The sequence below is a fragment of the Ixodes scapularis genome, unplaced genomic scaffold (genome assembly GCF_016920785.2).
Source record: "Ixodes scapularis isolate PalLabHiFi unplaced genomic scaffold, ASM1692078v2 PGA_scaffold7__128_contigs__length_106722199, whole genome shotgun sequence".
NCBI classification, from domain to species: domain Eukaryota; kingdom Metazoa; phylum Arthropoda; class Arachnida; order Ixodida; family Ixodidae; genus Ixodes; species Ixodes scapularis.
This window is the reverse complement of record NW_024609882.1, coordinates 59419114-59424980: the sequence shown is the minus strand read 5'-3', so window position 1 is coordinate 59424980 and position 5867 is coordinate 59419114. Positions and strand designations below refer to the sequence as shown.

General features: G+C 43.2%; 1 non-coding gene across 1 annotated transcript; it reads right to left on the bottom strand.

The window, feature by feature from the left end:
• Positions 1-5508: 5508 nt before the first annotated feature.
• Positions 5509-5581, bottom strand: Trnas-gga. Its single transcript has one exon. It is a non-coding gene; the product is annotated as a tRNA-Ser (tRNA).
• Between the last annotated feature and the right edge of the window lie 286 nt (positions 5582-5867).

Below are 5867 nucleotides of genomic sequence, written 5' to 3'. Positions count from 1 at the left end.
ACAACATTATGTTGTTTTCTTTGCCGACAGCTTGCGTATGAATTGGGGGTAGTTTGGGCTTTTGCGCATCCATGCATGTTTCGAAGGTACTCCGGGAAGATCCGGGGTATGGAGCGAGATTTTACTGTGGGAATTGTTATGCGCATTTCGCGCACTTAAGCAGCCAAAAGAACTGGGGCAAACGATTAATACAAAAAAAAAAAAAGGCGCTTGTTTTGTGAAACGAGTCCCTGGTTACGCTGATTCGTATTATGTACTTAAAGTTCATCCTTTTCGCAGAAAATGTATCTGTGGAAATGTGGAAGGTATGAGCGTGTATGTCCTGATAGTCATCTATTCCTCCCTGCAATGAGCTTGGGCCGAGAATATCTGAACTAAATAAGTAAGTAGATACAAAAGACTGCTTGCTCGGTTCAGTTCAGGTACAGCCTCTGTTACGAGCTAGCGTCCCCTTTTCCCCCGTTCGTGTTGTCTTTGAAGAATAATATTAATGCAGTGTTATGATTCTCGTATTTCCAACCTCCGTCGTCCACCGAGGTTGGAAACACGGAAATGGCTTAGCGCGATAGGCACGGAAATTGCTGTTCGAACGTTTTGTCCTCATTGGAAGTCAATCTCTAATTAAAAAGAAAAAAAAATAACACCAGGGAAAGAAAAGTAACAAGGGTCTATATATATGAATAAATACAGTAGTCGCGGTAGTTTTTTCGTGCAGCTGACGATCGAAAGAACTGCGAACTTTGACGTAACTCGGGTTTCTATACCACTATAGCAGTGTCACCTTTAAAGCAAAATATATTTGGGTGTTTTTTTTTCTGAAGTTTATGATATTAGAGTCTTAAGTTTGGTAGCTTCGTGTGTTAAAACTACGGGACGTATTTTTATTGGTAGATGTGTGAGCGGATATCCTGGTTCTTGTTGGCATTTTACGGAGATTATATTTACAGGCTAAACAGACTACCATGTGTAAAATGGGGAGGGGAGAGAGGATCTATCTCAATGAAATGTTGCGCTATGCTTCATTTTTCAACCATTTTCTAATACCTATTGTAAATGAATGCTACTCTTACTAGAGCCGTATTCAAGAGGACTGTGTTCCTTTTACCCCATACTTCCAACGTCTTCCGTATTACTCGGGAGTCTCCTAAGTTTTGACCAATTTGTACGGCCATACGATTAGCATAAAAATCTTTAAAAAAAACGCAAGTTACCTCCCCCCCGCACTTAAGTTTTTGCCGTCGCAACAGATGGCTGCAATGATGGCGAGGACCAGCTGAGCATGATCAGTGCAATATAAATGTGATGAAGTTGTCTTCATGTATATTTGTTGTCAATATTCCTTTCTATAAGCCCCCCCCCCCCCCCCCCCCCCCCCCTTCCCGTTTAGAAATTCTCCCGGATTTGGTTTCTCCGAACTTGGCAGGTATGCCTATCTATTCTTATCACAAATGGTAATAAGGAATATGCTCGAGGATCAAACACGAACCCCTGATCACTATGATATATGAACTTTTAGAGATGTTATCACTTTTTTTATTCTCAAGTGATTTGCTAACAGATGTTGGCATCTGCTCCAGAAGGATCAGTGGCTGCTCAAAGCCAATATTTTGCCATGCTACAGATCATTTCATTCATTCATTTATTGATACTGTCAGCCCATTGGGCTATTACAGGAGTGGGTATACAAAAATAAAAGATGAAAGTAACCACTGTACAAAGAGTAATTAAACAAGACAATGGATTGCACATGACCGCTTCATACACTTAAACGCGCACAAAAAAGTTACAAAACTGAAAGCAGCACAGGTATTAACATTTCACAAGAAAGCAGAAACTTGTTCCGTATTTGTACGATTACGGCTTTTCACGACTGTCACATTCGACAATATTACGTATACTTTCTAAAAAGGCATTAAGGGATGTTGACGAGACAGCAGAATCGGGCAGCATATTCCACTCTTTGATGGTTCTAGGGAAAAAACTGAATTTAAAATAATAATTTCGTGCAGATGGATTACGAATGAACATGCTATGGCGATGCCTTGAGGATTCGTTAGTGCTGATTTCGAAGTAATCCGATTTGTTGATCTTTATAAAGTTATGTATAATTTGGAAAAGGAATTTCAATCTTTCGTACTTGGTCCTCGATTCCAAAGTTGGGAGATTTGCGAGTTCACATAGTTTTGTAGGAGAAAATGCTTGGCCGAATTTGTTAGAGATGAACCTGGAAGCAAATCGCTGAATTTTTTTCCAATTAGGGCAATTTGTTACAGTATGTGGATCCCACACAATTTTCACGTACTCAATAATCGGTCTTACCAGAGCTGTATAAGTCAGGCTTCTTAATTATTTCCGGAGTTGCACTAGTAAGGTTTCGCCTGAGGCACCATAGTGCTTTGCTGGCCTTAAGAAAGACTTTATCAATGTTTGTATTCCAACGTAGGTCTGGTGTAAATACTAAACCTAGGTACTTATGTTCTTTTACTCTTTTAAGTCCGACGCCGTCAATGTGATAGTTGTATGCTAAGATATTTTTTTCTAGATACTGACATGAAGACCGATTTTTCAAGATTTAACACCATCTGCCAATTATCACACCATTGTTGAATTTTTTGTAGATTACGATTTAGTTCGTCCTGGTCATCTGGAGTTTCTATTTTATGGTATATCACACTGTCATCTGCAAATTGTCTGATTGGAACGGTTATGTCTTTATGCAGATCATTTATGAATATTAAAAACAAAAGGGGACCCAAAACACTCCCCTGGGGAACCCCTGAAGATACAGGTAAAAGGCTAGACTTATGTCCCTTAACTTCTACAAACTGTTCTCTAGAAGAAAGATACGATGAAAACCACTGTGTGACGGCTGAATTTTTAAAAATGACGTCAATTTTCAGTAATAGCTTAGAGTGCGACACTTTATCAAACGCTTTCGCGAAGTCCAAAAACATTACGTCAGTTTGACCCTGACAATTAATCGTATAAGAAAGGTCATGTACAGTTTTGATAAGTTGGGTTGTGGTGGAAAGTCCCTTCCGAAAGTCATGCTGGGATCGGAACAATAATTCATAATCTTCGAGATAATCGCATTAAATGTTTAGATACGATATGTTCAAGCGGCTTCGAACATGTACAAACAAGCGAAATGGGCCGATATATGTGCTTACGTCAGACACACTGCCACCTTTGTGGATAGGAACCACTTTCGCGCGTTTCCAAGCACTAGGAAAAGAACAATTATTGATGGATGACTGGAAAATCATGGATAGATATTTGGACACCCAAACTGCGTACCTTTTCAAAAACTCATTTGGAATTCCGTCGGGCCCGGGGCTCTTTTTTGTATTGATATTAAGTAAAAGGTTCAAAACTCCTTCCTCGTTTATCTCTATATCTTTAATAGGATGGCTATCTGAAAAGTCAACAAATCTAGGCAAGTTTCCATCGTCATCAATAAAAAAAGACGAAAAGAAAGTGTTTAATTGTTCCGTGCGCTCTTGATCATTGGTTTCATCGCTAGTGCGACGCGATTTGACCGAAGGATTAACGTACCGCCAAAACTTGTGTGGTGCCTCCCTGAGAAATTCTTTAAGTGTTACATTGTAAGATTTCTCTTTAGATTTCTTAGTACTAGCCGTTTTAATTCCTGACTCATGCGGTGAATGCATGATTTATAATTAGAATGCAATTAAATGCAAAGGTGCAAGCGAGCTGCACAAGAATGATGAAAAGAATCCCTGGAGAAGGGGCACAAGAGGAACAAAGGACAAACACAAATCTCCAAACACAGCTAGGTGACTGGTGAGCTCACCAGTCACCTAGCTGTGTTTGGAGATTTATGTTTGTCCTTTGTCCCTCTTGTTACCCTTCTCCAGGGATTACTTTCGTCGTCGGCATGATTTATCTTTGATATTCGAACCATGTAAACGCGTTCGCTTCCGTTTTAGTTTTTTTTTTTTTGCATGTATTATTTCCCTATTAATCCAGGGGTTTTGGTTCCTAATTTTTTTATTATGCTTTGGAATAAACCGCTCAAGGCATTGCTTAGTCATGTTCGTAAAGAAGTTCCATAGCGTTTCAGTACTGGCATTGGATTGGAGAAGAAACGTGAAGTCATCCAATGACGCTTCAAGATAATCGAGCACGCTGACATCATTGTTTCGTTCCCGACGAAACAATAAGATTGTTTCGTAGGGAACGATTTTCTAATGGTGAATTCCGCTCGTAGATCTGGAGCGCTTTCCAAAATCCGCGAGGGAGGCAAAATTCCGCTCCGTTCGACCCGCTCCGAATCGACGAGGGGAAGATAAACTTGCATTTTTGGAGCGACCTCCCCCACACCCCTTCCCACCCCTTCTCCCTCCGCCGTACAAAATGGCCGCTGCTCGAACTTGACCAGCCCACCAACGCCTCAGCCGGCTGATCTTTCCGACGACCAGTGACGACCGTCACTGCTTAGCTGCAGAAGTAACACGCAACACAGGTCGGGCGAAATGATACGTACTGCGGCGCCCATGTCACAAATAACAAAGAAGTCCGCGTTCGGCACCGTCACATACCTTTCGGCCGCCTCGAAGCGGCGGGGCACGGACAGCGATTGCCAGCGTTCTGGTACGACTTTAATAAACACAGAGGTAACAAACCATCACTTGCGCGGTGGTTGCCTAACCACTTCTTGCTTTATTTCACGGGAAAACGCCGCCGGAATGCAGTGCAAAAAAGATAAACAATCACTGGCTGCAGAATGAATAGGCCTAACCTTGCGTCTGCCTCCGGCTTTTCTGTCGTTCCTTTTCTCGTTCTTCCTCTCGCGATCACAGATGTCAGCGCTTACGATTTGCCACGCTCCACATTCCCGGCTTTTTATCTCTGATCTACGCGAAGTAGAAGCATTCGAGCCGTCACAATCCAGAGTAAACAACCGACGCACCCGAACAGATCCAACTCCACGACCCGACCGGCCCGCCGAATTCTCCAACCTCGCCGCGCATGCGCACCGCCGATTTAGACGGAAATCACGTGGGCCGCTCTGTCAACTTCCGGACAGATCCGTGAAAACCCGCAGAGCAAGTTCGGCGGAGTTTGGGGCGCTCCGTGGAGCGGGCGCTGCCAGAGATCTACGAGCGGAAGATGACCAACTTGAGCCAGATCTGCGAGGGGAATATGCGCGCTCCAAATGGAGCGCTTTTGGAGCGCTCGAGATCTGCGAGCGGAATTCACCATAACTCATCAGTTTGCCTGGCGAGTGTTTCAATTTCGGCGTCGCAACCGCCGACAGAGTGTTCGAGCTTTTCAAGTCTAGTCTCAGTTTCATCAACCCTTTGTAGCTTCTTTTTCTACTATCCTGCTACAAAAGGTCAAATTATAATGCAATTAAATGCAAAGGTGCAAGCGAGCTGGACAAGAATGACGAAAGTAATCCCTGGAGAAGGGGAACAAGAGGGACAAAGGACAAACATAAATCTCCAAACACAGCTAGGTGACTGGTGAGCGACCGAAAAAATCCGCCTGGTCCGGGTATCGAACCCGGGACCTCTCCATTTCCAGTGGAGCGCTCTACCAACTGAGCTAACCAGGGGTTAGACGTCAGTAGAATGCCGCTTCCATCGCTGGAAAATGAATCCATAGCTTTTGGTCAATCACGAATCGCGACCACAGCGACGTTTTTATTCGCGCACGTTACTAAGAGACCCTAACAACCCGTGCATTTCGCGTTGCTAACGTTTAACCAATTACCAATTAAAAAAAAAAAAAAAAATTGCGATGTGACGCGCAGGGCGTGAACACGTGCACGTCAGCGTCACACGACACAGTTTATTTTTGGCGCCGGCACCAGTTTTTTTTCGCGCTATGCTGTCAAGGTT